This window comes from Gorilla gorilla, chromosome 1 (assembly GCF_029281585.2).
Source record: "Gorilla gorilla gorilla isolate KB3781 chromosome 1, NHGRI_mGorGor1-v2.1_pri, whole genome shotgun sequence".
Taxonomy (NCBI): domain Eukaryota; kingdom Metazoa; phylum Chordata; class Mammalia; order Primates; family Hominidae; genus Gorilla; species Gorilla gorilla.
The window spans coordinates 192957199-192970866 of NC_073224.2; positions in this window are offsets into that span (position 1 = coordinate 192957199).

A 13668-nucleotide genomic window follows, 5' to 3' on the forward strand; every position below is an offset into this window, starting at 1 on the left:
AGAGATTTTCTTTTCCATTCTGACATTCTACCAAAATTCCCAGGTGGTAGAGGTAGGGGGAGGTGTACCATCATTATTCCTTTATCCTGTGGCCTGCCTAGTGGTGTTCCGGTAAATGGTTTACAACTGATTCCCACCCTGATTCCTAGCGTGTACCATGAGCTAGTTCAAGCTGCCGATACAAGGTCACTGAACACTGAACCGGGAAGATATGCACAGTAGCGTACCATCATATAGTAATTCCACTATACAGGTACAGTCAGGGCCTGTTACATAATTTATGAATCTCAGTGCAAAATGAAAATGTGGGATAAAAACTTTATTAACAATTCTAAGATGACAGAGCATTAAACCGAGCATATGCCCTTCTGGGTTCAGAGCCTCGTGTGGCTGCTTGGGTCTCTTGCCCATGAAGGATGTAGGGGTGGGTTGCCCCTCCACACCTGTGGGTGTTTCTCGTAAGGTGGAACGAGAGACTTAGGAAAGAAAAAGACACAGAGACAAAGTATAGAGAAAGAAATAAGGGGACCCGGGGGGCCAGCGTTCAGCATATGGAGGATCCCGCCAGCCTCTGAGTTCCCTTAGTATTTATTGATCATTCGTGGGTGTTTCTCAAAGAGGGGGATGTGTCCGGGTCACAAGACAATTGTGGGGAGAGGGTCAGCAACAAACACGTGAACAAAGGTCTTTGCATCATAGACAATGTAAAGGATTAAGTGCTGTGCTTTTAGATATGCATACACATAAACATCTCAATGCTTTACAATGCAGTATTGCTGCCCGCAGGTCCCACCTCCAGCCCTAAGGCGGTTTTTTCCCTATCTCAGTAGATGGAGCATACAATCGGGTTTTATACCGAGACATTCCATTGCCCAGGGACAGGCAGGAGACAGATGCCTTCCTCTTGTCTCAACTGCAAGAGGCATGCCTTCCTCTTATACTAATCCTCCTCAGCACAGACCCTTTACGGGTGTCGGGCTGGGGGATGGTCAGGTCTTTCCCTTCCCACGAGGCCATATTTCAGACTATCACATGGGGAGAAACCTTGGACAATACCTGGCTTTCCTAGGCAGAGGTCCCTGCGGTCTTCCGCAGTTTTTGTGTCCCTGGGTACTTGAGATTAGGGAGTGGTGATGACTCTTAAGGAGCGTGCTGCCTTCAAGCATCTGTTTAACAAAGCACATCTTGCACCGCCCTTAATCCATTTAACTCTGAGTTGACACAGCACATGTTTCAGAGAGCACGGGGTTGGGGGTAAGGTTATAGATTAACAGAATCTCAAGGCAGAAGAATTTTTCTTAGTACAGAACAAAATGGAGTCTCCTATGTCTACTTCTTTCTACACAGACACAGTAACAATCTGGTCTCTCTTGCTTTTCCCCACAAAGGGCTGACTCTAGATGCCAGAAACATAAATAAACTTGAGTACAGATAACAGAAAAATGTAGTAAAAATAATTTGAAAGTGATGGTTTTAGTATTTGTAACGTATCAGGTGGTGAACTAGGATCTAACAGGCCTGACTTCCCAAGCTGGTGTCTCCCCCCACCTCCCTGTCCCAGCAATCTTTATAGGCATTGCCCACATTTCATTCATTTATTTATTCATTCATTTATTCATTGATTTAGGCTAAGACAGGCATATGTTAAGTGTTCATTGACAGCTCTGAACAATAAACCCAATTTCTGCTACAATTCCCTGTTCTCCCTATCACTGTCCCTCCCCCACCTTCCCCGCCCCTCCGCCCCCAATTCCTTAAGCCTACGCTCCACTCTCTGGAGCGGTAAGTGATTAAGACAGGCTCCAGGGGGCCGGGCGCGGTGGCTCACACCTGTAATCCCAGCAATTTGGGAGGCCGAGGCAGGCGGATCACGAGGTCAAGGGATCAAGACCATCCTGGCCAAGATGGTGAAACCCCGTCTCTACTAACAGTACTAAAATTAGCTGGGCGTGGTGGCACGCGCCTGTAATCCCAGCTACTCAGGAGGCTGAGGCAGGAGAATCGCTTGAACCCGAGAGGCAAAGATTGCAGTGAGCCGAGATCGCGCCACTGCACTCCAGCCTGGTGACAGAGTGAGACTCCGTCTCAAAAAAAAAAAAAAAAAAAGACAGGCCCCAGGGGTGGTGACTTCATCTGGACCAAGTTCGTCCTGGCCCCTTGCATGTTCCATTAAGCCACACACAGCAAGTGTTTCAGCTCCTTCTTTCCCAGACTTCCCTACCTCCTACCTAACTCCAACCCTCAACTAGATGTTGTTATTTGACAGGGTCTCAGAATCCTCTGGCTTACACAGCTTCTTCTGGGTAACTCATGGCATTTCAGCTTTTCATATGATTCCTCTATGCCCTATTCCTTCCCCAAATCATGATGGTTGTATGATGGCCCTCATATGATCGCATGGTGGTAGGGCTGAAGACCTCAGATCCATGCTCTGCCCCAGAGCTGGTTTCAGCTTTGTGATATCTTGCCTGGTCTGGTCCCTGGGTTCTTTGTGAGACTGAGGAATAGTATGTGTGGTTGGTGACCTTCTAGTGAGTTCTTTTGGCAGGGTCAGAGCCTGGGAACCCCTTGGCTCACCTACTCCCACCCAGGTTCTTGCTGGTGGTGTGACTCCCTCTGAGGCTTGGACAGTTCCATGCAGTTACTCCTCTGCTCCAGGGCCAGTTGCCCCTGTCCAGCACCGTTCCATGTGATTTCATGGGTAACAAAGGAACTCTGGAACTTTTTGCACTATATTTAGGAGCCTAAGAGAGGCTTGAAGGTGTTGAAGAGGCCTGAAGTTCAGGCCTTCTCTGCTTCACTGCCATTTTCACTCTGGTTTCTCCAAAAAAAGATGCAAGGTAAAATCCCCTGTGCTCTCAACTTTCCCTTCACTCTATCTAAACCCCAATCCCAGGATTTTAGCCTAGAGGGGGATAATTAGATACTCTCTTGACCACCTGACCTCTGCCACTTTTTGCCTCAGTCCGCCAGGCTGCAAGAGGTGGGTTTTCCCCACAACCTCCATTTCATGTGGTAGAAAATATCCTTATGTTATTGCTTGTGTTTTTGCTATCCCTGGTGGAGAATAAAGTTCTGTAATCTACTCCAACAGGGCAGGCTAATGGGAGAGAAAGGAATTTAGAAAATTATTTATTCTGGCCAAAGACTGGCTTTTGATACTTGCTACAACTCAAAAATATGATTCTGGAGGCCAAAAACAGAGCAGTGCCTCCTTCCATTTTTTTTTTTTTTTTTTTTTTGGCATTCCTGCACAAATATCTACTGAATTGAATTTTCTTGGCTACAGTACAGGGAATTGGAGATACCAAAAAAAATCCCATCAACCTGGATAGTGGTGCCTTTAGATGGAAATAAGCCCCATGAGACTCCCAGAAGGAGGCCCGTGCCTCTCCCAATGCTCATCTGATGGCTCCTTCCATCTCAGACACAAGAGACAAGAAATGAAGGCCAATGAGGAGCTGCTTCAATCCTACACACAGCCCAAAGAACACCATACATTTGTCTACAAACGGGGCAGTGCAAGGTAACTAACCTTTGACCGAAATTATAATAATTCAGTATGGCAATCTATATCTTTGATCCATTAAAATGTGGAAGTATATTATTACTTAATAATAAATGAATTTTAAGAACATGGAACCATGGGGATAAAAGTCTGGAAGTTTGTGGAGCTGTATCCCAGGATAGCATTGCAGCCCACCAATGTGGGATTCCAGAGATTCACTGCTCTCTGATTTGCCATGTGCTCAGTTAGTAAACATGGGTTGAACATTTACTGTGTCCCAGGCCCCTGTGCTGGGCACATGCTGGGAGCTCAATGCACTGGGGAGACAAGGGTCGCTTAAGTACTTTTAAGGTAGCTATCACGGAAAGTGATGCTGATATCCTTGCCAGACAAAGGAGCCAGTAATGAAATCTGTCCAGGCTAGGGGGGATGCAGGTGAGGAGAAAATGTGAAAAAACTTTTGTAGCTGAGGAGATGCTTTTATCCATTCATTCACTTACTGAGTGAATATTTATTGAGAACTGATCATGTGCCATGTATCGCCCTGAGCACTGGAGATGTGGCCTTGAACAAAATCAACATGGCCCTGCCTTCATATGGCTTAGGGTGTAGTGGAGCTGTGTCTTAAAATGTCAGAATGTGTCTTCTATGTGGACAAAGTAGGAAAGGGCATTCTACATGGTGGAAAAGTGCATGAACAGAGCATAAAATGGCCTGAGCTAACTGGATTGTGGGAGCTCTTTAGCATGGCTAGAGCTTCAAGTCTCAGAGAGAAGGATGGGTGCTAAGACCACCTATAGGGTGAAAGTCAGACCAGGAGAGCTTGGTAGGCCCAGTTAAGAAATTCAGGCTTTACTTAAGGCCATGGGAATCCACTGAAAGGATTTAAGGTGGAAAATGACATAGTTAAGTAGTAGATTATTCTGAAAGCTACTTGAAATATAATAAGGACAGCTAAATAGTTTTTGTATCCTCACTAAGTGCCAAGTACAATTCTAAAGTGATTTATATGTACTCAGTTATTTCTTCCTCATAATAATCAAGGTAGATGTTACCATTATTCCATACCTGTATGAAAACTGAGACACAGATTATGCAACTTGTCCGAGGACATCAGAGAGTAAAAAATGGTGTCAGACAGTCTAACTCTAGGTCCTGAGACCTTAACATTTATGAGAATAAATTGGGATGGGGAAGGTAGTGGTAAGACTAGAACTAGGGAGATCAGTTCTGACGCTATTGCAATATTCAGATAAGATATGATGGTGGCCCGGACTGGGGTGTTGCAGTGGTGTGGCAGGCCAGGTCTCACTAACACAGGCCTCCATAACAACTGTTTCAGCATTGGCTGAATGGTTAAGTTAAATATTAGAAACTGATAGAGCCAGCGCCCTTATACAAAGGCTGGAATGTAACAAAAGTCCAGCAAGAGTTTTGCCTAGGCCTTTCCTGGGCTTTGAAGCATGAAAAGATAATGAAGGAATTCTTATCAGGACCCATTTAGGATTAAACAAGTTTTATTGGGAATCTGAAGAAACTCCCCAGACCTCCACAAACAAGTTTACTGGGGGTCTGAAGGAACTCCACAAACCTCCATGATTTAGCAGGAGACAAGATAAGGGTAATCACCCCAGCACCTGGGCCCATTTAGATTAAGTAAATTTACTGAGGCTCCAGAGGAAGGTCTTCAGGACTCAGCTCTTAGTTATAGATTAAAAGAAGTTAATCACATATGTCTTTAGATGAATGCACACTTACACATAGACATATAGCTTAGAAGGTATATAATCTCTGAAAAAACTTTGAAATTTTGAGTTTGGTGATATTCCCCAGGCTTTCTTCCTGTAACCAGTTACAGAAATAAAAACTCTCTTCCTCCCCAGTTCATCTGCATCTCATTATTGGGCTGCAAGAATAAGCAGCCTGACCCTCGGTTTGGTCTGGGAACACATTTGGTGAGGCAGCCAGGAGCCACTGGGATGGTGCTGTTTTCAATGGTCAGCGGCTTGTATTTTCTACAGTTTGGATTGAATTATGATTTTTCTGGCTACAAGTCTCCAAGATAATGTTTTCAATTTTTTTCCTTTTTCCCCGTTTTTCCTAATTGGAACTCACTGAAACCTAAACCATGCTTTATTAAAGCCCTGCAAACTGAAGACTAGACAACTTAAACTTCAGAAGAAAACAGCAGCAACCTATTTATATGTGTTGCTGTTACATATTGTTATGTTTCAGCAGGTGTTGCCTCTAAGCCCCTGAAACAGAGAATACTACTGGGAACAGGTCAACCTCTTCCACTCCAGCGCTGCATTCGGTGCCCCATAATGGTGACTCCCTCTCATCAGGATGTAGCCAGAAAGATCACTACACCCCATCTCACTAAAATTCTCATGATGACTAAATATACAAGCATGATAGAAATCATGCAGAAATTGACAGTGGAGATTGTGGCAGGTCAGGTCTCACTAACATAGGCTTCTGTAACAACTGTTTCAGTACTGACTGAATGGTTAAGTTACATATTAAAAACTGATAGAGCCAGTACTCTTAAACAAAGGCTGGAACGTAACAAAAGCCCACCAAGAGTTTTATAGAAGGTACATAAGCTCTGAAAAATCTTTGTAATTTTGAGTTTGTCTGGTGATATTTCCTAGGCCTTCTCCCTGTAACCAGTTACAGAAATAAAAACTCTCTTCCTCCCCAGTTCATCTTCATCTCATTGTTGGGTCACAAGAATAAGCAGCCTGATCCTCAGTTTGGTCCAGGAACAGTGGTACAGGCAAGCAAGAATGAATGGGGGAGATATTGGGGTGTGTTTTTGATGGGAGTTGGTGACTGGATGTAGGCATAGTAGGAAAGTCTAGGACAATCCCTATGTTATGTGAACCCCCAAAATTTGAGACAGCTCTCAGTTAATTTAGAAAGTTTATTTTGCCAAGGTTGAGGATGCGCACCCATGACACAGCCTCAGGAGGCACTGATGACATGTGCCCAAGGTTGTCAGAGCACAGCTTGGTTTTATACATTTTAGTGAGACATGAGAGAGACATCAATCAACGTATCTAAAAATGAACATTGGTTCAGTCTGGAAAGGTGGGACAACTTGCCAGAGGGAGGGGGCTTCTAGGTCACAGGTAGGTGAGAAACAAATGGTTGCATTCTTTTGAGTTTCTGATTAGCCTCTCCAAAGGGGGCAATTAGATACGCATTTATCTCACTGAGCAGAGGGACGACATTGAATAGAATGGGAGGCAGGTTTGCCCTAAACAGTTCACAGCTTGAATTTTCCCTTTAGCTTAGTGATTTGGGGGCCCAGCATATTTTCCTTTCATAGTTTCTCTTCACTGAGATAGAAAAGGCAAGAAGAATCTATCTTCCCCAATCCCACCCCCATCTCCACCCCCTGCCGTATGTGTCTTTTGCTCTTGTCAAAGTGTTCCTCAAAAAAAATTTGTTTCTCAAATATTTCTTTAACCACCAGCCTACAGGAATCTATTTTATGAACAATTAAAGCCTTGGTTTTTATGCCTCTCATTTGATATTTCATCCCTGTTTTCATTTGTCATTCATTCCACAATCAGAAATTCTAGGAGAATGGTTTGGAGATTCCTCAAAAAACTAAAAATAGAGCTACCATATGATCCAGCAATCCCACTGCAGGATATATACCACAAAGAAAGGAAATCAGTATATCAAAGAGATATCTGCACTCCCATGTTTGTTGCAGCACTGTTTGCAATAGCCAGAATTTGGAAGCAACCTAAGTGTCCATCAACAGATGAATGGATAAAGAAAATGTGGTGTAAATACACAATGGAGTACTATTCAGCCATAAAAAAGAATGAGATCCTGTCATTTGCAACAATATGGATAGAACTGGAGGTCATTATGTTAAGTGAAATAAATCAGGCACAGAAAGACAAACATCACATATTCTCACTTGTGGGATCCAACAATCAAAACAATGGAACTCATGGAGATAGAGAATAGAAGGATAATTACCAGTTGGGGGTGTGGAGGAACAAAAAAATAGGAAGAATGAATAAGACCTAGTATTTAATAGCATAACAGGGTGATTGTAGTCAATAACAATTTAATTGTACTTTAAAAAATAACAAAAGGGTATAATTGGATTATTTGTAACACAAATAATAAATCCAATTTATCTGATGTGATTATTATGCATTGCATGCCTTGTGTCAAAACATCTCATGTACCCCATAAATATATACACATACTATGTGGCCAGAGGCTCACGCCTGTAATTCCAGCACTTTGGGAGGCTGAGGCAGGCAGATCACGAGGTCAAGAGATTGAGACCATCCTGGCTGACATGGTGAAACCCTGTCTCTACTAAAAATACAAAAAATCAACCGGGTGTGGTGGCAGGCCCCTGTAGTCCCAGCTACTTGGGAGGCTGAGACAGGAGAATGGCGTGAACCTGGGAGGTGGAGCTTGTGGGGAGCCGAGATAGCGCCACTGCACTGCAGCCTGGGCAACAGAGCAAGACTCCATCTCAAAAAAAAAAAAATTAAAAAAAAAAAGAATTAAAAAAAATCCTGTACAGCTTCCTTCTGTATCTCTTTGCATATTCAGCTTATCTTCCTAATTAGGCTTTAAAACACCATGATGGTTTAAACTTTTTTTTTTTAATTTCTTGAATTCTGCCTGGAGCCCGTCTTTGAGCTGGGCACACAATAAATGTTTTATCAACATTTATTTCATTTGAACTAAGGAGACATACCAGGGGTCAGGGAGTTTTAAGAAACAGCAGGGTGAGAAATGTAGAGCAATGACCTACAAAGCAAGTGGACAATGAAGAAATGGAGATATCCCAGGTCAAGAATTTTTTCTATTAAGAGAATAAGTAGAAGCTAGAGGGTGGGAAAGTAGATAAACAGAAGATGAGTAAAGTAAAATGATGGTTATTCTCAAGACAGGGAGCCTGTTGGTTTTTCCTCACGGAGGTGGCACTAATAGGAAGGATAGAAGATTCTAAGAGAGGGGCAGTAAGAGAGAAAACACATGGCCGGGGAGGCTGAAGGGGATGAATGGGGCATTGAATAGAATGGATGAGCCAGAAGGGGCGAGGTACAGAAACTTCATAGATAGCCAGTCCTAGCCATTTTTTTAGACAGTCTTGTTGTGTCACCCAGGCTGGAGTACAGTGGTGCTCCAGAGTTTATTGAAGCCTCAACCTCTTGGGCTCAAGTGATCCTCCCACCTCAGCCTCCTGAGTAGTCCTAGATATTTTTATGGACGCATCAAGGTTGGGAAGTGATCACTTCATTCTGTCCCTAATTAACACAGTAGTTTTGGTTTTGAAGGGGTTAAACTGGGAAGACAAGCACATAAGCATAAGAGAAAGAATGGGAGGAGGAAACAGGCAGATTGTATCTCTAATGCTGGATAACCTGAGTTTTTTTTTAGAGAATCCTGAGGCGTCTTCTGCCATGGCAGGGGCAGGGATTCGGAACAGCTGCTATGGTTATTGCTGGGGGCATTGACAAGCAAGCTGTTAAAAGACTTAGGAACCAGTAGAATTTACATAGTAAGTTCCACGCAAAAGGCCACTAGCACATGGTTCCATCATTTTCTCCAGTCAACATCCTGGAGGTAAGACAATGGAAAGTTTCAGTAAGGAAGCATAGAACCAGTTCCTACTCTCACTGTTCTGCACTGTCCCTCTGCCAATGCTGGGAAATACCAGGATACAAAACTGTATCAAAGGTAGGCCAACACACAATCTGGTGGAGAGGACAGATAGATATGGAAAGCAGTGTTATGGTAAAACGGATTCATGCTATAACTGCACAGACCCATATGGGTTATCTGGATCTAGTCCTATCTTACAGATAGGGAAATGAAGTCCAAAAGAAAAACCAAAAAACAAAAAGGCTACCCCTAACCTCCTTCTCTCCAGACTGAGAATTCCAAGGTCACTTTTCCTTTCTCCATGTGACCTGTGGGCTATACCACCTGTGCTGGTGTTTCCAGTTCCTTTGAAGGACAGGGCAGTGAAATCTTAAATGTATCCAAAAGTGTTACTCTGTTTCATCTCCTCTGAAGGCTCATACTTCTCCACCCAGTTTTTAAAATGTTTGGTGGAGATGTGAGAACCTCCAGAGGAGATGGAAAAGAGGCAAGCAGAGAGGTGTGAAGGAAACCAGGATCATCCAGTGTGAGATACAAAGAAAGAGGCTGAGACACTTGAAATGAAAGATGAATGATGAGTTACAAAACAAAGTTTAAAATGTGTTTATTGGAATTCATATCATGGAAGTCAGTTGTAAACTTGGGAAGAGATGTTGAAATGATAGAAACAGAAATCAAAATAAAGTGGGTTGAGAAGCAATTAGGAGGGCAGTAAGGAGGTATGGAGAAGTGTCAACCACTTTGAAGAGTTTGACTGTGAAAGGAGAGTTGGAATGTTTCTGGATGGGGATCTCAGGGATTTGAGAGTGAAAGAAGGTTAAGGTTTGTCCTCCTCTCTCTATTTCCTACCCCAACCTCACCCCCAATTCCTAGTAAGTGAGGTTGGGATTCCTAGTGCAGTCACTGGCCTTGAAGGTAGGAGGAAGAAAAGGTTGGGGCAGATGTAGAGTTTCACATTTTGTAGTACTTTAAACCACAACACAGTATAACACAAAATGCAAATTGTATAAAATCCCATTAAAAATCTCCAGTCATAGACAGTTTTGAATACTACTAATATTATTTAATTTTACAATGTCAATATCCAGTATCTGTTTTCCTTATTAAATATAAATGGGCCGACTCAAAATTATTAAATTTAAAAGTACATTGAGGGCCAGGTGGGGTGGCTCACACCTGTAATCCCAGCACTTTCGGAGGCCGAGGTGGGCAGATCACCTGAGGTCAGGAGTTTGAGACCAGCCTGGCCAACTTGGCGAAACCCTATCTCTACTAAAAATAAAAAAATTAGCCAGACATGGTGGTGGGTACCTGTAATCCCAGCTACTTGGGAGGCTGAGGCAGGAGAATTGCTTGAACCCAGGAGGCATAGATTGCAGTGAACTGAGATCGTGCCACTGCATTCCACCCTGGGTGACAGAGCAAGACTCCATCTCAAAAAAAAAAAAAAAAAAAAGAGTATATTGAGGTCAACTAAAGTCATTTAAACTTCATCTTCCCCATCTGATGAAAGAGTTTATTTGCTTAACATCAAATTAAATAAATTGCTATTTTGGATAATAAGTTAAACAATTAACTTACTCAATAGTAAGTCAAAAATGCCTTAAGCAATTCTCATATTTGTCCAACTTGGGTGTATTTCAAAAATAATAATATTGTTTGAACATCACATAAGTAATGTAACTTATGGTGTAACTGACACATCAGCTTCTGCCAAGTTAGACTCTTATCTGGAATAATAATAATATCAAATAACACTGAACTCTTACTATGTGCCAGGAATCTTACATGTGCTATCTCTGTTGTCCCAAGTAGGCCTCACTATTTCCACTTTACAAATGAGCAAGTTGAAGCCTGAGAAACGAAATAACTTGACCTTGGTCACATGTGGCTCCCAAAGTCTGTCTTCTGTATCACACTGTGCCTCCAATGCATCCTAAGACCTCTCCCCTACCACTTTTTGACATTATGCAGACATATATAGTGAGTCATAAGTTTGCCAAAATTTATGGCAACCAGCAGCTCTTGGGGCTGCTTTGCCTATTGAGTAGCCATTCTTTATTCCTTTACCTTCCCAATAAACTTGCTTTCACTTTAAAAGCAAACACCACCACCAACAAACTCGGAATGAACCAGCCACAACAGCCTACCATTGAGAAAACGGTATGGTGACCTTTCCCCTAGAGTGAAGCTGAAAGCTGGTAACTATTTATTTATGTGCTGATACAGAAAAACAACAACAACAAAACGTAGGAAAAAAAATGTTTAAATGTATAGAAATAATTAGGAAGACTAAGTAAAGGACTTTATTTTTTGTTAGAGACAATGGGACTTTGGGCAAACTGACTCTTATACTTGTAATTTTTTAAAAACTCACTCCCAAGTACCAGGAAGTGGAAACTATAAGAGCTTACCTAATATGTCACTTTTACATATCTTTTACCTTTCAGTCCTCCAGACCACTCTGTGAAATACAGGGCAGTATAAGCCTCATTTCACAAATAAGGACAAATAAGCTAAAAAACCCTGGTCCCTGGATCAGTGGGCTCTTGGGAGCTGTTGCAAAGGGACTGGCATGTGTATTACTTCACATCTATGCCAGACCTTTTTTTTTTTCAGTCTGGTTTTTTTTTTTTTTGAATATCGATAGATTTTTTTTTATTATTATACTTTAAGTTCTAGTGTACACGTGCACAACGTGCAGGTTTGTTACATACGTATACATGTGCCATGTTGGTGTGCTGCACCCATTAACTCGTCATTTACCTTAGGTATTTCTCCTAATACTATCCCTCCGCACTCCCCTCACCCCACGACAGGCCCTGGTGTGCGATGTTCCCCACCCTGTGTCCAAGTGTTCTCATTGTTCAATTCCCACCTATAAGCGAGAACATACAGTGTTTGGTTTTCTGTCCTTGTGATAGTTTGCTGAGAATACTGGTTTCCAGCTTCATCCATGTCCCTACAAAGGACATGAACTCATCTTTTTTATGGCTGCTTAGTATTCAATGGTGTATATGTGCCACATTTTCTTAATCCAGTCTATCATTGTTGGACATTTGTGTTGGTTCCAAGTCTTTGCTATTGTGAATAGTGCCACAATAAGCATACATGTGCATGTGTCTTTATAGCAGCATGATTTATAATCCTTTGGGTATATACCCAGTAATGGGATGGCTGGGTCAAATGGTATTTTTAGTTCTAGATCCTTGAGGAATCGCCACACTGTCTTCCACAATGATTGAACTAGTTTACAGTCCCACCAACAGTGTAAAAGTGTTCCTATTTCTCCACATCCTCTCCAGCACCTGTTGTTTCCTGACTTTTTAATGATCGCCATTCTAACTGGTGTGAGATGGTATCTCATTGTGGTTTTGATTTGCATTTATCCGATGGCCAGTGATGATGAGCATCTTTTCATGTGTCTTTTGGCTGCATAAATGTCTTCTTTTGAGAAGTGTCTGTTCATATCCTTTGCCCACTTTTTGATGGGGTTGTTTGATTTTTTCTTGTAAATTTATTTAAGTTCTTTGTAGATTCTGGATATTAGCCATTTGCCAGATGGGTAGATTGTAAAAATTTTCTCCCATTCTGTAGGTGGCCTGTTCAGTCTGATGGTAGTTTCTTTTGCTGTGCAGAAACTCTTTAGTTTAATTAGATCACATTTGTCAATTTTGGCTTTTGTTGCCATTGCTTTTGGTGTTTTAGTCATAAAGTCCTTGCCCATGCCTATGTCCTGAACGGTATTGCCTAGGTTTTCTTCTAGGGTTTTTATGGTTTTAGGTCTAACATTTAAGTCTTTAATCCATCTTGAATTAATTTTTGTATAAAGTGTAAGGAAGAGATCCAGTTTCAGCTTTCTACATATGGCTAGCCAGTTTTCCCAGCACCATTTATTAAATAGGGAATCCTTTCCCCATTTCTTGTTTTTGTCAGGTTTGTCAAAGATCAGATGGTTGTAGATGTGTGGTATTATTTCTGAGGGCTCTGTTCTGTTCCATTAGTCTATATCTCTGTTTTGGTACCAGTACCATGCTGTTTTGGTTACTGTAGCCTTGTAGTATAGCTTGAAGTCAGATAGCATGATGCCTCCAGCTTTGTTCTTTTGGCTTAGGGTTGTCTTGGCAATGTGGGCTGTTTTTTGGTTCTCTATGAACTTTAAAGTAGTTTTTCTAATTCTGTGAAGAAAGTCATTGGTAGCTTGATGGGGATGGCATTGAATCTATAAATTACCATGGGCAGTACAGCCATTTTCACAATATTGATTCTTCCTACCCGTGAGCATGGAATGTTATTCCATTTGTTTGTATCCTCTTTTATTTCATTGAGCAGTGGTTTGTATTTCTCCTTGAAGAGGTCCTTCACATCCCTTGTAAGTTGGATTCCTAGGTATTTCATTCTCTTTGAAGCAATTGTGAATGGGAGATCACTGATGATTTGGCTCTCTGTTTGTCTGTTATTGGTGTATAAGAATGCTTGTGATTTTTGCACATTGATTTTGTATC